General features: G+C 45.7%; 1 non-coding gene across 1 annotated transcript; it reads left to right on the forward strand.

Moving 5' to 3' along the window:
- The first annotated feature begins 21,113 nt into the window (after positions 1-21,113).
- trnai-uau (transfer RNA isoleucine (anticodon UAU)) lies at positions 21,114-21,186 on the forward strand. The gene has a single exon. It is a non-coding gene; the product is annotated as a tRNA-Ile (tRNA).
- Positions 21,187-21,623: the final 437 nt, after the last annotated feature.

Consider the following 21,623-nt stretch of genomic DNA (forward strand, 5'->3'; position numbering starts at 1 on the left):
CATCTGAGGAAGGAGCAGCGCTCCGAAAGCTAGTGACAACGAAACAAATATGTTGGACTTTAACCTGGTGTTGTAAGACTTCGTACTGTTTTAAAATGAAAGACAAGAATAGAAAAGCAATCTGAACAACATGTTGTTTTATTATCTCTTACCGTCAAAGAGAGTTATCACACTCAGTAAAATATACATTTTGTTGCACACACGCTCCTACTGGCAGAGGTAGTGAGATCTGTAGCCTATCAATACTTTATTGAGTCCTGTGGGCAGCCGCTTTTAATATAATTAAGGAAACCAGAGGAGAAGTGACGGTTGCATTAATGGACTTACCCCTTTATTTGAAACAGCCATTCAGAGTCTACGTGCTTACTAATATTCTTGGCTGCGTGCAGTTGGGATCCGTAACAAGGGAAACTCTTTTTTACTTTCGCTGAGAACTTTTCAACTATTTACAGAATCAAATTATAATTAGGGCGCTAAAACAAACCATTTGGACTCGTCCCCGGCTCTCCAAAGGAACACCATGATGTCCTGCGATTCCTGTCCTTCCCATATCCCCGGATTCCTATCAATTTATAGTCACTGTCAAATTATCCACGAATACCTGTCCACTTATCGAGATATGACTTGTAAAGTCCCCACATTTGTACTAAATAATCCAAATCTTTATGACCATTTGACCAATTTTGATTGCAAGCATGGGATATCGGTGACGATAGCTGGCTAAACATTTACTGCACATCGCTGATTGTCCTTGAACTTAATGGTTTGCTCATCCATTTCTGAGGCGATTAAGGAGCCAACCACATCTCTGTCGATTTGGAGTGACATGTTGGCCAGGTCAGGTATGGACGGCAGAGTTCCTTCCTCAAAGGAAGTGATTTTTTAATAAATACATTCCGGTTTGTCAACTGAACTCAAATCCAATTTACAGTGTTGCGATTGGAACTCGGATCCTCACAGTATGAACCTGGGTCTTTGGATTAGTTGTCTAGCAAGAGACAATACCACTGTGCTCCCACCTTCCCCGTGCTGAGCAAACCGGCGTTCAGCAAGCTCTTTCCATGTAGGGAAGAAAATAACTTCAGAATTATCTCATTGCCACTCGCCAATTACCTGCCCTCTGGTATTTTGATGCTCATCTTTGGACAGGTGAAAAGCAGCAGTGCTGTAAACCCCAACCATTGACACACGAACCTAACAATGGGCAACCGTATTCGTAAAGCAGCAACGCCTTTCCACAGCAGAGACACACACCATCAGTTGGAAGGCGATTGATCACAGATATGTTTTTAGTTGCCCTCAGAATGACATCAATACGTTCCATGCCACCACCAGACTAACCATGGATTACTCTCCAGAATTGGTTGCCTTCTTGGACACACTAACCTCCATCAAGGACGGTGGCCTCAGCACTTCGCTTTACCGCAAGCCCACGGATAACCTCACGATGCTCCACTTCTACAACTTCCACCCAAACCACATCAAAGAAGCTATCCCCTATGGACAAGCCCTCCGTGTACACAGGATCTGCTGAGGCGAGGAGGAACAAAACCGGCATCTACAAACACCGAAAGACGCCCTTGTAAGAATGGGATAAGGCGCTCAACTCATCGATCCACAGTTCCAACGTGCCAATGCAAAAAACCGCAGCGACCTCGTCAGAAGACAAACACGGGACACAACCGACAGAGCACCCTTCGTCGTCCAGTACGTCCCTGGAGCGGAGAAACTACGACATCTTCTTCACAGCCTTCAATACGTCATCGCCGAAGATGAACATTTTGCCAAGGCCATCCCCACAACCCCTTGCATTCAAACAACCGCACAACCTCAAACAGACCATTGTTTGAAGCAAACTCCCCAGCCTTCAGGAGTACAGCGACCACAACGCCACAGAACCCTGCTATGGCAATCTCTGTAATACCTGCCAGATCATCGAAATTGGTACCTCCATTACGCATGAGAACACCATCCATCAAGGTATGCGGTACATACTTTTATGACTCGGCCAATGTCCTCTGCATCATACGGTGCTGGAAATGATGTCCGCCGGCGTCATAGATTGGCGAGACCAAGCATACGCTGCGACAACGGACGAACGTACATTAAGCAAGACAGGAATGTTCCCTTCCAATCGTGGAACATTTCTGCAGTCAAGGACATTCAGCCTCTGATCTTTGGGAGAGCGTTCTCCATAACTTCCTTTCGGATACGTGACAACGCCAAGCAGAAACTGATAGCTGAGTTCTGCTGTGGGCAAGAGTACAGCCCCAACAGGGAGCTTGGAGTCATGTCTCGTTACATTTACCCCCTACTATCTGGCCTGGGCTTCCGAAATCCTACCAACAGCACTGGCTTCAGACAATTCACACCTCTTTATCCTGTGATTATGCCTCTCCCCAGACGCACCGTCTGGACCTGTAAAGACTTATTTACCTGCAAAGACTCGCATTCAAAGTATCATCTTGCATCATTGAATTTGTCCATATGTCTGTTTGTGGAACCCACCTCTTCATTCACCTGATGAAGGATCTGCGCTCCGAAAGCTAGTGATTCGAAACAAACCTGTTGGACTATAACATGGTGTTGTAAAAATTCTTACTGTGCCCACCCCCAATCCAACGCCGGATTCACCACACCAAAATTTCACAAGAGCTCGTTCCAACAAGAGACTTTTCAAATCTTCGAACATGCTCTGCCATTCGATACCATGGTGGCTGATCTCCACTCTGCCTTAACACCAGCCCATTCTCCATAACCCCGCAACCCATTACCAAATAGAAACAATTTACTCAAAGTCCCGGCATGCACTGCACTCTGGGTTAGTGAACCGCTCATCCTAAAACTGACCTCTCGTCATAGAATATCTCACAAGAGGAAGCATCCACTCCACTCGACTTTATCAATTCATTTCATCATCTTATATATCTCCGTTAGACCACCTCTCATTCCTCTAATCTCAACAGAGTATAGGCCTCAACTGCTCAATCTTACTTCACAAGACAAACTCTTTACCTCTAGAGTCCAGTGAGTCTCCTCTCACCTGCCCCTCTGAAGCAATTACATCCCTCCTCAAATATGGGATGCCAAAACTTTACACATTTCTCCAGATGCGGTTTCATCAACGCATTGTACATTTTCCAGTACCACGTCACTACTTTGTGCTCCATCCCATTAGCTATAAGGTCCATAATTCCATTTGCCTCATGATTATCTGCTGTACATACTGTTCTGAGAATCGTTCACGAGGACACCCAGATCCCTCTGCACTGAAGCACGTTGAGATTTCTCTCCATTTAGATGGGGAAAGTAATAATTCCTCAAGGGGAACCGGTCAGTGTTGAATGAAGGAGTCCTGAATAAGGCAGTGGTAACGTGGGTGGGGGATATGGAAGTGAATACTTGCTATCAGTATTGGGGAGAGGGACCAAGAGAAAGCATTAATTAATCAAATCATTATTGGCGAAGGTAGAGAGACATGACTGGTTGAATGGCTCATTCTGGAGTCGGTGCTGACATGATGGTCCGCATGACATTCCCCTACGCTGTAAATTTTCTGATTCTATGATTTAGAATTTATCACCAAATTCACCAAATCACCAAATTTATCATCAAAAAACCCCCTCTCCCCCTGAGCTGGGTGGCGGTTGAGGGCGGAAAACGTTGCAGACTATGCTATAGTGGTAGGACTGGATAGATTTCCAGAGATTGAGAGACAATAAACGCCTGGGCGTGTTCAACCGATATTGAGGGTTGTAGGGATTTGAGGATGTTACCTCGGTGGGTGCAGTTTCAGTGACTGACAATGGTAGAATGATAGGGGGTTAAAGGGATTGAAGATATTTTCTGATAAATGAAGATTGTAGGGGTTGGGAAAGTTTCGAAGGATAAATGGGAAAGCCAGACTATTGAGGTGTTTGGAAGCAGAGACAAAACTGTTAACTCTTGCTCTGCTGGATCGGGGTCTATCGGAGATCCGTAAATGGAGGAGATGATACCTGATTGAAACTTGGCACTACAGATGGCTCATGACCAATTGGATTGTACGTTAAAGAGTGCATAACCTTTCTGTCCATGGTATTTGTGAGCGGCTTAATACATTCATTGGAGGAAGCATTATCAGACTCTCCATGTTTCTTTCACCTCCTCCAACCAAATAATTTTACACGCATTAAGGCACATCCGGGGAATGACCCACGGCAATGATCAACAAGAACCTTTTCGCTTTCTGCTCCCACCAATCGAAATCTGAATTCTCTTCCTGCACAATGTTTGCTCCCTGCCAATTTCTAAGACAAACGTGAGGAATACAGGCACATGGACTGGTTTCAGAGCTGTTTTATTAATTGACAAATTATATGCTAATTCACAAAACTCGAAAAACACATTCAAATGTCATTGCCCAAAGTCCAATGACATTCATGTTTTCTACATAGATTACGTTGCAATCTGAGTTGTTCTTGTACCAAAATGGAACATAAGACATGCAATGACACCTAATTTGCCCACATAGATCGTGTTGCACTTTAAAGTGCTTCAGTACAATTGTGATACATATGATTAAATGCGTCAATTCAATGTGAGCCATACGGTAAGAGAGAGTGTACACGATTCCCGTCACAAGGTGTATTTTGGGTTCAAGGTCGGAGCAAGCCAGGCTTCCAATTGTGACTCTGGGTCCATGCTTTAGAACGACCCTAAGCACATTGCCCTTGGGTCTGGAATGTGCCACTTTGTAGCACTTGGTCGGTAACAACAATCAGCACCGGAAGGCCAAGACTCATAAGGAACCCATTTACCCCAACATCTTTTCACTGGCAGAGGAGGTTCTACTCAGCCTACTTCCACGGTTCCAGCTCTTGGTATGCAGGACCACAAGTCTACCTGAACATGCGAAGCATAATTCTTCCTCTTCCACCATTTCAGACAGTGCACCCCAGAAATCCACCGTTCTCCGGCTTTAAATGTTTGATGTTCTGGATGCTATGGGCGTGCGCAAACGCGCTGCGTTGTGGGGATATGATAAATTACTCTGGTTTGGCGGCCGTGATGTGCTGGACTTGACGAGCGTCCGCATGGGATTATTTTGTTAGTCTCTGGCATTTCCGTAAAATGCGATGTTCACGAAGCGTGGTGCGTGAGCTTGAGGTGATGTATTATAGTCTAGTGAAGGATGTCCCTGAAACAATATGGAGGTCTGCGTGTTGGAATGGTGGTGTTTTATAGAACCGTCTCATTACCGGGAGGATATAGCTTGCGATTTTGAATAGAAAATGGCAGCGATTGAAATTATCCAATCGTTGTTGCTTTCCAAGACAAGTTTTGAGATAAATAGATTATGTCACAAAACAGACTCGATATGATTAACCCTAATTTAGCTGTTTTCGTTAGAGAGAAGAAGGTTAAGAGGTGACTTAATTGAGGCACACAAGATGATCAGAGGATTGGATAGGGTGGACAGTGAGAGCCTTTTTCCTCGGATGGTGATGTCTAGCACGAGGGGACATAGCTTTAAATTGAGGGGAGATAGATATAAGACAGATGTCAGAGGTAGGTTCTTTACTCAGGGAGTAGTAAGGGCGTGGAATGCCCTGCCTGCAACAGTAGTGGACTCACCAACACTAAGGGCATTCAAATGGTCATTGGATAGACATATGGACGATAAGGGAATAGTGTAGGTGGGCTTTAGAGTGGTTTCACAGGTCGGCGCAACATCGAGGGCCGAAGGGCCTACACTGCGCTGTAATGTTCTATGATGTCATTTCGGTATCTCCAAACAGAAAATAAATGTTGCAACATTCTACTCCCCCCCGCGGGATTCCACGGTGTATAAATGATCCGACCTGGGAAAGTATATAATCAGTGTTCAACACAGACATTTTCTCTGGTACAAAGGGATAGATCATTTCATGCAGAAAATGCATTTTCCGACCGACACAATTCTGAAAATATACAACATTACCCTTGCCGCTATCGGTGTTCCTGGTAAGTGTTTGTACCCGAGCAGACGTGTGTGCGAGCGGCCCCCGGGGTTTACTCGGTGTATTATAACGTCGCATACTGACAGTTATGGAGAGGGTGGGGCTTTGGTATACATTTTGTTGATCCGATTTAAAGTTGACTTTTTGCAACATTGCGAATAATAATAATCTTTATTGTCACAAGTTTTTACACTGCAATGAAGTTACTGTGAAAAGCCCCGAGTCGCCACATTCTGTCCCCTCTTTTGGCACACCGAGGGGAAATGTCCAATTCACACAACAGCCCGTCTTTCGGGACTTGTGGGAGGAAACCGGAGCACCCGAAACAAAACCACGCAGACACAGGGAGAACGTGCAGACCCCACACAGACAGTGACCCAAGCTGGGACTCGAACATGGAACCCTGGTGCTGTGAATCAACTGTGCTATCCACTGTGCTACGGTGCACCCATGAATCTAGAGGTTCCTTGAGGTAAATCAAGTTGTATTGACTTTCCTAGAAAACTGCCTGCTGGTGACATGGAGACCAACGCAGAAAACGGAGGCAATGTATTTCTGGATGTGGCTGTCACAGTGGAATTGTCCCGAGTGTTGGGAGCTCACTGGAGGGGGATATCTGATCGCAGTGGTAAGGTACTTGGGGTATGTGTCAGCGTAGGAACAAATCGGGTGCGAGTTACTAATTGGAATGGAAATAAAGAAGGTCCAGTTTTGATTTTTCGCCTGAATTTTCTTTCATTAGAAGAAACTGCTTCCGTGTTTTACGAATGTAATTCATTTCGAAGGGGAATCATTTTGCTGAAGGTTGGTGATAAGTGCATCAATCGAAATATGTTTTTGTTTTATCTCGTGTTGTATGGCACTGGCAGAAACGGATATTTGCTATTTATTGACAACCAAAGAGGAGAACAGCACAGTTTCATTGATTAATTTATTAAATCGACATTTAACTGTCTTCATGTAAATTAATCCCCTTCACAAATCACTGTCATGAAATTCTGTTTCTCCTAAGTGCTGAATTCTATTTCCTAACCTTGACATCGGATAAATATGAAGATTCCACCTGAAATGTTACTTCTTAGTAGGTTAATTCAGCAAAATCACGAGGTGTTGCTGTTGCACGTGTGTTCTGATTCTTACAGGGAATTCTGCATATCTGGTTTTCTACTTCTTATCCCGCCTGTCCTGCTCCAGCAGGAATTTTGCTGGGGCTGGGCGTCTGGTTTGAATCACCCACCCCTGGCGCCTTTGTGGTAAGTCTGAGTAAAACGGGCAAATCTGGCCTGTCACACATAAAAGTGGGAAACAAATGAAATTAGTAACTTCCAGCCTCACGAGGTATTTACTTTCCAATCCGAATTCAAGCAGAGGATGCCTTCCCATGATTCCGATTGGAATCATTTAATGGTGGAAGTGGGACTGGAGGTGGGTATGGTTTGGGTTGAGATTATTAAAACTGTACTGTATGGTGTGGCTGCAACCAGCCACCATTATTGCTAAAACCCTGATCTAATGTTTGCGTCAGATACTTTGAATATTTGGTGAATCATTGCTCTCTTTATTGTCTTCTCTCTTTTGCTCGCTGTCTCCCAACAAGTTAATCTAGTGGCGATTATGATCCTATCCCGGGGAAAGTGTGGCCTCTCGACCTGCACCACTCGCTACATGATGGCAATGGCAATGGGGGATCTAGCGTTCATTATCACTGATATCGTTTTGTGGAAGATTGTTAATTATTATTATCCATGGGCTTTCTTGTACATTACGCATGTGTGCAGAGTTATGAATGTCCTGCGTCTTGCAGCTACAGACTGTTCTGTCTGGTTCACTGTCACTTTTACCTTTGACCGATTCGTGGCAATCTGTTGCCAGAAGCTGAAAACAAAATATTGCACTGAAAAAATGGCGTCTGTGATTCTCGCAACAACTTGCACTCTGCTTTGTTTGAAAAACATTCCCTTCTACTTTCCACTTGAATCTCTAGTGATAATCAACAATGTGCCGTGGTTCTGTTATGTCAAGACAAGCTACTATACTGAGCCTGCATGGGCAGGATATGACTGTTTTAGTGCGGTATTAACCCCATTGCTCGCATTCGTTGTAATTCTGTTCTTCAACGCCCTGACAGTCAGACACATTTTAGTGGCAAGTCGAGTCCGTAAACAACTAAGGGGTCAGAGCAAGAGAGAGAATGACAGTGACCCAGAGATGGAGAGCAGAAAGAAATCTGTGATTTTACTCTTTAGCATATCCGGCAGCTTTATACTTCTATGGTTGGTGTATGTTTTTCATTTCTTATATAATCGCATTGCGGGCAAAAATAGCAGAGATTGTAGCAGCTCGGAATTTATATTCAGGGAAGTCGGAGAAACCCTGCAACATTTAAGTTGCTGCACAAACACATTTATTTAGGGGGCCACTCAGTCCAGTTTCAGAAAACAGCTCAAGAGCACAGTAATCTATCCGGTTACAGCAATTATTCAATTTATAACTAAACGAATCAACTGAACGCAGCCCAGTAACGTGCACCAGTGCTTCCAACACATGCGATTTATATGCATTCTCAGACTCCCACACACGACAAAAAGCAGTGAATATTTATCTGGAAAGAATTGACTGCTGAAGCAGCCTTCCTAATCGTGACAGCGCCAAATACCAAATGCCTCTTGCAGGGTTGGATAGGGAACTGCATCCACGATATTGCCTTTGTTTGGCTCTAAGGTTCAACCAACGCCCTGAAGTGCTGGTGTACATTCTGCCCCCAGTCAAGCAGCTGTTCGATCTGGAACTGCTCATCCTTCTTTCCAAACTGGTCGATAGAGTCTTTGATCCCAATTTCAGGATTTTCTTTCTTCCATTTACGGGATATGAGCGTCGCTGGTTCGGCCAGCATTTATTGTCCATCCCTCGTTGCCCATCAGAAGGTGGTGGTGACTTGCCTGCGGGAAAAGTGAATCGCAATGTCTGGAGTATCGAATGTTTCAATCCCCCCGCCCCAGTCGGATTCCCATCCTTTCGCATCACAATGACGGCAATGATTTAGATTAAAATTTCAGATTGCACTCGAGAACAAATACATTTTGCAACGCTTTCAACACAGACTTAAACCTGTCTAAGCTTGAACTCATTCAAACTTTGCTGCCTTGTCCAAAGCCCTACCCCTGCTCAGTCACCTCACTTTCACGCTGCTCGCCATTGGATCTCAGCAACGCCACACAATGACCTTCAAACGTCCATCCTTTTCATTTTTTTGCATCATCCATGGATTTATTCCTCCATCTCACTGTGTCAGTAGGTCTAGATTTCCCCCCCAAAACCACAGTGATACTTTCTGACCGCCTTTCAGACATTCCTTAAAATATCTCAGCCATACCATGCATTTGACGACATCTCCTTTATGTCCAGTTTGGCAATGTTGCTGTTGTAATTCTCTGTGAAGTTTTCAGGATGGAATCATTAGGTTCAGTCCATTATTAAAATAGAAATTGTTTCCTGTGTCCTCCCCGCATTGCACCTCTTGCTGTCGTCATGCCTCTCTCAGACTCTCTTTCTCGACCTTACATTTTTTCCAAAAACTAACGGAAACCTAACAGTAACTCTAACGCAAACGGCAAAAACTGTAACTACCAAACCGGACAAGGAACAAAACCTGAGCTCAAGCCGTAACTCCAAGACGAATATCAGCAATATAGTCATCCCGAATGAAAACCAAAGCTGAAGTGAACGCCTTGCAATTATCTGAACTGTGGCTGAAAATGTATTGCGAATGATAGCTGGACGTTGAACTATCACGGTAATCCTAAAGCTGCATGGCAACTGAAATCCCAATAATATCATTGGTCCTAACCCCACTTGGAACAGAAACTCAAACTGTAACTTACGTTTTAACGTGAAACATGACGGTCCCACGAAATGTAAAATAACTACAATTCCAAACCAAACTCTAATCCTTCATTTAAAAAAACAATGATTGCACTAAATTAAGCCGCACCCTTAACCCTTAACCCTCAATTTAAATTCAAATGCAACATAATCCTGAATGCCAATTTGCAATATGACCTCAGTTGAAATGAATGTGCCCACTTGTCGCAAGGCAATAGGAACCTTAATCTGAATGCCTGCACTTTGTCCACTGAAAAGTTTTCGCCTATCGCACGCTGCTGACCCCAGACTGCACGTTACCTCAGCTTCCCGGGAAATTGTGGTTTTAAACGCATGCTAACACTGCACCTTTGGTTTATGGATCATCCCAGATGGGGATGATGAACATAGAGGCCACAGAACTGAGGGCAAGAGTACAGATTTGGGGTATGCAGCGCGTGGTATGCAGGAGTTGGTACTCCTGATTTGGGCGGCAGGGTAGCACAGAACTTAGCACTGTTGCTTTGCAGCGCCTGGGCCCCAGGTTCTGTTCCCGCTTGGGTCACTGTGTGTGCGGAGTCCGTCGGTTCTCCCCTTGTCTGTGTGGATTTCCGCCGGGCGCTCCGATTTCCTCCCACAAGTCCAGAAATTCGTGCTTGTTAGGTGAATTGGACACTCTGAATTCTCCCTCAGTGTGCGGAACAGCCACCGCAGTGTGGCGACTAGGGGAGTTTTATAGTATCTTCATTGTAGTGTTAACGTAAGCCTGCTTGTGACACTAATAAACATTATTATTACTACCATTATGTTTTAGTATTATATCCCTGTTTACTGCATATTTAACCACACAGGGAGAGGGGTCGTGGAGTTTTACCTCTGGCTCCAGATTCACTGAGCATTTTTCAGCCACATCCAGAGTGATGGTCATAGGACAAGTTCAAAACGTAAGAAAGCACAGCCGGTAGCCATTTTTGAACCGAACAACGAGGATGAGAGAATTTTCTTATGAAGGGAGATTGAGTAGAACGAGCAAGTATTCGCTGATATATACACTGAACGGCACACTTTTTCTAACGTATGCAGTTCTTGGGGATTCAACAGAGTTACGTTGGCGATGAAGTGTCTTCCTGTTGAAGAGTTAAACGCTACGGGTCACAGGACAAGCTAGAGCAATTTGGGAAGGAGGAAATGTGGCAGAGAATGGGTATTCTTATGTTCCTGAAGTGGGGTTCTTTTAGGAATAATCTGAGGACAGGATATATCGGAGCAATGCCAATCTTTATCGTGTATTTGTGGTCATTTATCTTCTCTGCGCACCTGAGAGAAAATATCCTTGTTAGGAGTATAGTTCCAAGGATGCAAATCGACAATAGCAACTTATCAAAATAAATCCCCTGCTTCGTTCATAGCAGAAGTTGTGGAAGGAACTTTAACACGAGGGGCATCGACATCAGGTAATAGCTAGGTAACCAAATATTTGGGCAAATGGAAGCGGAAGTTGTTTCCTAAAGCTACACAAAGGGTGGAAATGTTTTGTGAACAAGAACAAGTATTGGGAACCAGGCAGCTGAGACCACGGAGACCAGGTTGCAATCATTTGGACGGCAAAGAACTGAGCCATAAATGGAGGAACGCAGACGTATCGCAAGGTTGTAGGAGGAGATAAACGTTTCACAGTTTGTGAAAGTTTTAGGGCAGGCGTGTCGATAGATTTCTGCATGGCTTTGGAGGAGACTAGAGATAAAAGGAGGGCTATAGGAAATGCAGTTCTTTGCATAGATAGGGCACTTTAATAACGGGGAATGTTAAATATTCAGGGTAGACTGTAGGGCTGATATAATTCACAGAAACAAGCAGGGACTTTGGGCGGAGGAGTTTACAAATGAAGGAAGTTATCCGTGCTGGATGGTAGAACTGGATGAGTTTGCAGAGCTGGAGCTGGTCGTAAGAAGCCATTTATTAGTCTGCCCCATGGAGGCAACCTTTTATGGGCGAAGAGCTGATGAGCACTGCCTGTCAGTTTCACAAAATAAATCTTGGCAATTATGCGACTTGAAGAAGGGACGTTCTGGAAGAAATGGCCCGGAAAAGTGTGGAATCTTTGCGTTCATTCCTCTTCGAAATAGGCAGAACAATCAGATTGTTGAAGCTTGATTGCCACAAGCTTCCGTGGTGCTGTTTTGGGAGATGGGTCGACCTAGGTCACTCTCGCCTCCAAACAGATACATCGTATAATAAACCGGCAAACAAGGCCGGTGTGATTTGCCCTTTGAGCTGACGTCCAGATGAGGGGATAATGCAAAGAAATTCAATCAGCAAAATACACAACGGGACGATATTAACATGCTACCATTCTAAATGAAAGAAGAACATCTGTTGTGAAACACATACATATCTTTCAGGATCGTCTGATTCCCAGATTAGAGGCTGCTCAAACCGGACGCCCCTTTCCCTGTCAGTAACATTGAACGATGGGGGAAGCGTAAATACAGAGATTGAGGCCCGTTCCGACTCCCGCACCCATAATGTGTCGCCCTCCTCTCTAATTACAAAGTGCTATTGGCATACTCTCCTCGCCACGCTGGGAGAGGCAGTTTGAAACTAAGGGCCGGGATGGCGTCCTAATTGAGTGAGAGACAGGGACAGGAATGGGAACTGGGAGGAGAATTACCTGAAAAAATGGGGAGAGAACACACTCACTCTCACTCTGACACATTGTCACTCTGACACACTATCACACCCACATGCTAACCCACACTCACTTTTACATATTCACTCACACTCACTCCTACACACTCACTCATACACACTCATTCGAGTTTAAACCTTGTGGCCGTATCGAAAGATACCTGGAGACTCTAAAGCAAACGTCATTAGAATTAAGGAAGGCGACCATATTGACCGCCATATTTAGAAACAACCAAAGAGAGCAATACTGCCCCCCTCCCCCAACAGAGAGGGGCCCCCACCCTGCCGGGAGGTCCACCGCGTCCCGCCTTGCTGTCTTTCTTCCTGTGCTAGCTATCCCTGCTAGTATGGTGCCCCGCCTCTCCCGGGGCTGATCTTAACCTTAAATTATGCCCGTTGTCTGACCGCTGCCTCTGCCTCAGCCTCACCTCCATTCCCCTATCCTCGCCCATTCCTGTGACCCGGCCTTTGTGACCGGAGTGGGGCAGCGCAGTGCCGCGCAAACATGTCAAAGGTCCAAGAGCTCTCTATCTCGTTCACTTTTCCCCTCTGTTCTAACCTTATTCCTCTCTCACCTGCCCATTGTCCAGGACGTTTGACCACACTAGTTCGTGCGCCCCCGTCGGGGATAAAATTCAAATTTCGATCATGTCGGAATCTTTACAGAAGCGAAGCCTCCCGTTTGCCCATAACATTTAAACGCTGCTTCATTTTGCCTCTTTTCCTGCAAATTGCCTGACTCAAAGGAAAAACCTTCAGAACAATCAGCGAAACGCGACTTAAATGGAAACGCTAACATTTAGGTGTTGACAGCTGAGCGAATCCCACCAAATGGGCGCTTTGCAACATTTCTGGAGCTATGGATACAATCACACACTCCAGTCATATAAACAGGAACCCATGTTAACCACGTGGTTCCGTGGTGTACTGGTTTTCACTTCCGCTTTATCCGGAGCAGGTCCTGGGTTCGAGCCCCAGTTGAATCATTGCTGCTTCTGGACAATAGTTACCAATTGAATTTCCATGTCAACAGAAATATAACCAGCTTCCCCTCTCTGTGCGTTCCCATAGCCAATGTGCTGAATGGAAACCTCTTTCCAATACTATTTAATAAGCGTGCATCATGACCATTACCTGATTGCTTAAATAAGCAAATGACCATTCAGAGTTTTAAATATGTTTTGCCCAAAAGTCCACTATTAGTTTACAGACTGAAATTCTTCGAAATTTCCAAACTATTGCTCTTTTTCTGGTGATCCTTCCCAATCTCACATTTCCCCCTTTGTCTCCTGCCCCTTTCCCAACTTTCACATCCGTTCTACATTTTGTTCTGCGTGGACCCAATCCGTTAAACGCGATCACTCACACACCGCCTTTTCTAAATATCCAATAGCCGTCGTTCGAAAGTCACCTTGGCAAAACGTGCCACTCACCGCACCGACAGCCATTCTGTATTCAATTCCTTCATCTTAGAACATTGACAGAATATTTCTAATGCATTATAGAGGATTCGGTCTAGTACATTAGGTCTACAAAATTATGCAGGGCATAGACAGGGTGGATAGTCAGAGACTTCTTCCCAGGGTAGAGGGGTCAATTCCTAGGGGGCATAGGTTTATGGTGCGAGGGGCAAGGTTTAGAGTAGGTGTACGAGGCAAGTTTTTTACACAGAGGGTAGTGGGTGCCTGGAACTCGCTGCCGGAGGAGGTGGTGGAAGCAGGGACAATAGTGACATTTAAGGGGCATCTTGACAAATACATGAATAGGATGGGAATAGATACAGAGTTACATAGAATTTACAGTGCAGAAGGAGGCCATTCGGCCCATCGAGTCTGCACCGGCTCTTGGAAAGGGCACCCTATCCAAGGTCAATACCTCCACCCTATCCCCATAACCCAGTAACCCCACCCAACACTCAGGGCAATTTTGGACACTATGGGCAATTTAGTATGACCAATCCACCTAACCTGCACATCTTTGGAATGTGGGAGGAAACCGGAGCACCCGGAGGAAACCCACGCACACACGGGGAGAACGTGCAGACTCCGCACAGACAGTGACCCAAGCCGGGAATCGAACCTGGGACCCTGTAGCTGTGAAGCAATTGTGCTATCCACAATGCTACCATGCTGCCCAAACATGACAATTACTCGGGGTGAATTACTAGGGGGCATAGGTTTAAGGTGCGAGGTGCAAGGTTAAGAGGCAGGTTATTTACACAGAGGCTCGTGGGTGCCTGGAACTCCCTGCCGGAGGAGGTGGTGGAAGCAGGGACGACAGTGACAGTTAAGGGACATCGTGACTAATACAATGAACAGGATGGGAATAGAGGTATTCGGACCAAGGAAGTGTAGAAGATTTTAGTTTAGACGAGCAGCATCGTCGGCGCAGGTTTGGAGGGCCGAAGGGCCTGTTCCTGTGCTGTACGTTTCTTTGTTCTTTGCAGTGGTGAGTCTGTGGAATTATTTACTTACAAAATCAGTACGAAACATTTCATGTTTGCAAGAAGGAGTTAGTTATAGCTCTTCGAACTGAACGAATCAAAGGATCTGCGTGAAAACGGGAGCAGATTAATGATTTGAATAATAAGCCATGATCATGATGCAGCTGGTTGTGATAGTTGAAGCCCAATCACCTCAGCTCCAGACTATCATTCCGAGTTGGTCCCGTTGGTATCCTAGCCCCAACCACCTTCCGTTGCTTCATCAATGAACTTCCTTAATGAGGTCGGAAGTGATGATGTCAGTGCGGAGTCTGCACGTTCTCCCTATGTCTACCCGGGTATACTCCGGGTGCTCCGGTTTCCTCCCATAGTCTAAAGATGTGCAGGTTAGGTGGACTGGCCACGCTAAATTGTCCTTGTGTCCAAAAAGGGTCGGTGGCGTTGCTGAGGTAGGGTGCTCTTTCCAAGGGCCGGGGAAGACACGATGGACCAACTGACCTCCTTCTGCACTAAGTTCTACGATTCTATGATTATATGGTCGCTGATGACGGCGCAATGTTCAGCGCCGTTCGCCACTATCCAGGCACTGACGCAGCCCATAGCCAACTGCATCAAGACATGGACAATATTCATGGTTGAGCTGACAAGTGGCGAGGAAGGTTGGCACTGCATAACTGCCAGGCAGTGACATTCTCCAACAAGAGAGGATCCAAAAATTACCCCTTTATATTCGTTGGCATTGCCGTCGCTGATTCCCGAGCTAGCAACACATTTGGAGTTAGCATTAACCAGAAACTGAACTGGACTTGCCATGGAAATAATATGGCTGCAATACTGTCCCTTGGCAGGCGGGCGGCACCCTGACATTGCAGCCAATTCTCGCATTCGCTGCGTCCCACACGTGGGGGACATCGGCCCTTGCAGCCTACTCGATTCTGATGTGAGCAATGGCCGCCATGTCAGTCTCTGGAGTGCAAGTAAAGATTGAAAGCTGAATCCTCAGCCATGTCCAGGTTGATTCCTCTATGTCTGAGTGTGAAGGCTGCCATTCCCTGGTCTGTGAACAAAAACAGCGTGGAGAGAGAGAAAGAGCGGTTATCGCTGCTGCCTCAGAGCCAGAGATCCCGCTCCAATTCTGGCCTGCGGTGACTGTGGAGTCTGCGCATTCTCCCCGTGTCTGTGTGGTTTTCCCCCGGGTGCACTGGTTTCCTCCCACAGTCCAAAGATGAGGAGGTCTGGTGGAGTTACGGAAGCGTGGTGGGGGAAGTGGGCTTCGGTAGGGTGCACTTTCAGAGGGCAGGTATAACATCGAAGGGCCGAATGGCCTCCTTCTGCACAGTGGGGATTCTATGAGAATTGATCCCATCCACTCGTACACACAGGCAGGCAGAGAACATCAAGTGGCTCGACGGCCTTTCGTTCACTGTTTCTCGCGCACCTCGGCCACCCGGAGGGTCAACATTCAGCAATATTTAAGCCCAAATTGGGAAATAGTCGCGCCGCTTTCTGAGGATGAGTCTGGCCTAAGACTGCCTGAAATTCCGTGTCCCACAGTCTCTGGTAGACCCCAGTAGCGCGGTTCAGAAAGATGCACAACACCGGCAACGACGAACCGATTAATTGTATTGAGTCAGCAACCTTCTTTCCAATCCCTGCACGACCATATATCACAAGAAAAACACCAGACACATTGCCCCCTCCCCCAAACCTTCCAAGAATCTCTCTATGCCCCACAACCCTCTGAAATATCTGCATTCCATCTAATACTGGACCATTGAACATTCCTGGTTTTTATCACTGTTCCAATGGTGCCCCCTGTTGGACGGTGCGGAAGCTCAGTAACTCCCGCCCTCTCTTCCAATTCCGTGCTCCACCTCTACCTCGCTTTCCACTTGTAAGCCACTTCGGAAGATATTGTACCTTTTACCAAGCTTTGTGATCTGACAGTGTGCCTCCATTTAGGCCTTGTTTTCATACTTTGTTTTCTTTTAAAATCCCATGGGAAGCTCCCAGATCCCAGGTTCGATCCCGGCTCTGGGTCACTGTCCCTGTGGAGTTTGCACATTCTCCCCGTGTCTGTGTGGGTTTCGCCCCCCACAACCCAAAAAGATGTACAGCGTAGGTAGATCGGCCACGCTAAATTGCTCATTAATTGGAAAAAATGAATTGGGTACTCTAAATTTATTTATTTTTTAAATCCCATGGGACGTTTAATTGAGAGAAAGTTGATGCACATATAAAGGGAGGGGCATTTACATTGTGACCCAGGGCAAAGCTCTAGCGATTCAGGTTCGAATCCCGTCACGGCAAATGGTGAAATTTAAATTCCATAAAAGTCTGGTATTAAAAGGCTAAGAACTCATCTGGTTCATTGAAGTCCTCATTGAAGGGAAGGAAATCTGCCGTCCTTAATCCACAGCAATGTTGTTGAATCTGAAATGCCCTCAGTGATGGGCAATAAATAGCTGGCCCCACATCTCATGAACGAAACATAAAATAAAAGAGGATAGTATAGGATATATAACAGATTAATAGTCTGATGCTGCACCGACTGAGCTTTCTGGGCTCTAGCATTAACATAGGTTCCATTGGGACTCGAACCCATACTCCAGTCATATAAACAGCCATGTGGGAAGCTAGTTGGTTCGAGCCCCAGTGGTGTCGTTGCTGCTTTTGGACAAGTTGTTACCAATTGAATTTCCATTTGAATAGAAAGACAACCAGCTTCCCCTATTTGTGCGTTCCCAAAACCAACGTGCTGCGTGGATATCGAATCCCACACAAACATTACTTAATAAGTGTTATGGACCAGGGTTCAGAGAACCCCAAAGTGTATCATGGAGTTCACCTGACCCCAACTTTTAATAGATTGTGGCATGGGGAGCACACTGCCCACTGTACAGGTGTGGTACAGCAGAAATGGAAAAGTATTTTTTAAAGCAAAACAATGTTTATTCTATGAACTCAAGTTAACCTTCTTAAAACATACAGTGAACATCTTAGCAACCATCAATTCAAATACAACCCCAAAAGACTACAACACTAAGTAATCATTTAAGCTTTCCTTTTAACATCCATACGACTTTAAAACATCTTTTACCAGAAGCACATCAGGTTTACATTCACAACTGAAAACATTTATAATTCTGAATTCACCAAATGATCAAGAGATAGTCTTTTGATGGCAGAGAGAACAGCAGTACACTTGCTTGGTCTGGCTTCAGCTCCAACACTGACAACGAAACTAAAACACACCCTGAAGCCTGCTCAAAAACGAAAGCAAAAAGCTGACAGACAGCCCAGCTCCACCCACTCTCTGACATCACTGCAGTTGTAAACACCCATTTCTTAAAGGTACTCTCACTATAGATATTTATATACACACCCATTTATAAACACACATTTCTTAAAGGTTCTCTCACATGACAGAAGCGTACATCATGATCATTAACTGTGAGTTTTAAATTAGACAAACATTATTAATTTCTGTAAACATGATTTGCCCAAAAGTCCACTACTTTACTCCAAAATATTATTCCGATTGCCCCCTTTCGTATCCTAGCCCAAACCAAATTCAGCTGCTTCATAGATGAACTTCCTTTCATAATAAGGTCTGATGTGACGATGTGGAGATGCTGGCGTTGGACTGGGGTGGGCACAGTAAGAAGTCTAACAACACCAGGTTAAAGTCCAACAGATTCATTTCAGATCACTAACTTTCGGAGCACTGCTCCTCCCTCAGGTGAATGAAGAGGTAGGTTCCAGAAACATATATACAGACAAAGTCAAAGATGCAAGACAATGCTTTGAATGTGAGCATTTGCAGGTAATTAAGTCATTACAGATCCAGAGATAGAGGTATCCCCAGGTTAAGAGGTGTGAATTGTCTCAAGCCAGGACAGTTGGTAGGATTTTGCAAGCCCAGGCCAGATGGTGGGGGATGAATGTAATGTGACATGAATGCCAGGTTGAGGCCGTACTCATGTGTGCAGAACTTGGCTATACGTTTCTGCGCGTTGATTCTGCTTTGTCACACGTCCTGTTCCCCAAGGCAGCCTTCAGGACCCGCCAGGAGTAATTACCTCCGGCGAGTTTCACTTGTGGTTTTAGTCTTCGGGAAACAGGCGCTGTACTGCTGAGGGACAGAATTGAGATCGGACAAGTTCCCAGAGGTGCGACCATGGGCTTCTGGATTTGCTGCTGGCAGGGCTGGCTGGAGGAGGGGGGGAGTGGCACACATCTGCTGGGGCCAGAGGGGGGGGGGTGACCAGGGGATGGGTTGTGGGGTCAATGGGACCCACACGGGAGTGGGGTATCCAGGCATGGACAGCCACTGCTGTGACGGGATATCGGTGCCATGCCAGGCTGGTGCTCCGGGGTGTCTCAGGCTACAGTCTGGGGGCTTTCGGCGCTGTCTGTGCTTTTTCACTGGAGTTGTTGTTCGGGGCAGGAAACACCAGAAGGGCCTGACTCATGACCAGGTGATCCTGCAAGACACAAGACATGATGCATGACTGCAGTTTGGGGTGGCTGGTGGTGTGGGGGTGGTGAGGGAGTGGAGAGCCAGTGGTGTGGAGGCAGTGAGGGCGTGGCGAGGGGTGGTGTGAGGGAGCTGGGGAGTGCTTAGGTGTGGTGTGGTGGCGGTGAGGCCGTGGATTTGACTATTCCAATGGGCTCCTCACCCAATGTACATACTGAATCCTCCATAAACCTGATGCCATCCAATTCTTCTTCACATGTCCCAATGAATCGTCTCGCATGCCCTTTGTGAAGCACATGGTTCCCAAGAGGCACTGCCTGGTTTTTGAAACCAAACGAGGAAATGCTGGAAACTCTCAGCAGGTCTGTCAGCATCTGGAGGGAGAGAAAAGGGCAAACGTTTCGAGTCGTGATGACCCTTTGTCAAAGTCTCGTTTATAGTGACTGTTTCAAATTCAATTTCTGATAATGTCGGAAATCACATTCCACTCGCCTTGAGGCGCAGAATCAGTAAAAAATTCAAACAAAATCAGAATATCGCTAATATTTCAGGTATGAATCTTAAAGCGATGAGCAAGAATTTCTCCTTGCAATAATGGTATTATTCAGACAAAAGCATTTAGATGACACCTGGGACCGCTGTGGAATGCCAAGGCGACGCACCTTGTGCTGAAACTTAGATTGGAACAGACAGGGGTTTGAGGGGCAGCAGAGACACAACGGGCCGATGGGCCTCTTTCCCAAATGATTAACGTTGTGAGTTCACGTCAACATCACTCATTCTGGTTTAAAACTATCGCCCGAACTGGGACTTGAACCGTGGACGCTCAGATTAAAAGTCTGACGTTCTCCCGGGTGAGCAATCCAGGCGCCAAATAACGTCGCCTACAGCGACCATTACTGGATGGTAGCGAATATTTAATCGTTTAAATGTTTTATTTCCTTCGTCAATTTAGGGCAGCACACGTGAATAGCATTGTGGCTTCACAGCGCCAGGGTCACAGATTCGATTCCCCGCTGGGTCACTGTCTGTGTGGGGTCTGCACGTTCTTCCCGTGTCTGTGTGGGTTTCCTCCGGGTGCTCCGGTTTCCTCCCACAGTCCAAAGACGTGCATGTTACGTGGATTGGCCATGATAAATTGTCCTTAGCGACCAAAAAGGCGAAGAGGGGTAACGGGGATAGGATGGAATTGAGGGTTTAAGTGGGTCGGTGCAGACTTGATGGGCCGAATGGCCTCCTTCTGCACTCTATGTTCTAATCCGACAATCATTCCCAGTTGGGTTTGAGACGGTCACTCCTGACTCTCAATTACTCAACATTTTGACGCACGTTTCACGGCCTCCAACACAGTCGCTGCTTACATTTTTTTCCAAAAGCGAAACCTCCCCTTTGCCCACAACCCCCGCGCAGGAACACTTAAACGCTCCTTAATGTTGCCTCTTTTTCAGGTAAATTACCTGACTCAAAGAAGAAACGTCGAGAACAGTCAGCTGAACGCGACTTTGTGGGAATCGCTAACATGTATATAACAAGTTTGTATACAACAAGTTTGTGTTGACAGCGGAGCAAATCGCACCAAATGGAGGTTTTGTAAAGTTTCTGGAGCGAAGGACTCAATCACAAAGTCCAGTTATATAAACAAGTAAGAGGTTCACCAGCTGATTCCGTGGTGTAGTGATTATCACGTCTGCTTTATATGCTGAATATTCTGGGTTCGAGCCCCAGTGGAATCAACGCTGCTTTTGACCAAGTGGTTGCCAATTGAATTTCAATGTAAATAGAAATATAACCAGCATAACCTCTCCGTGCGTCCCCAAAGCCAACGTGCTGAATGGAAATCTCTTTCCAAACAAACATTATTCATGAGCGTGTATCATGATCCTTACGTGTGAGTTATTAAATGTTCACTTCTTGAACCATTATTTGCCCAATAGTCCACTACTTGTTTCCGAACTAACATTTGTCGAAATTTCCCAACTATTGCTCTTTATCTTTGATTGGATTTGATTTGATTTATTATTGTCACATGTATTATTTTACAGTGAATATTACTGTTTCTTGCATGCTGTACAAATAATGCATACCGTACATATGGAAGGAAGGAGAGACTGCAGAATATAATGTTACAGTCATATCAAGGTGTAGGGAAAAGATCAACGTAATACGAGGT

This window comes from Scyliorhinus torazame, chromosome 4 (assembly GCF_047496885.1).
Source record: "Scyliorhinus torazame isolate Kashiwa2021f chromosome 4, sScyTor2.1, whole genome shotgun sequence".
Lineage (NCBI taxonomy): Eukaryota > Metazoa > Chordata > Chondrichthyes > Carcharhiniformes > Scyliorhinidae > Scyliorhinus > Scyliorhinus torazame.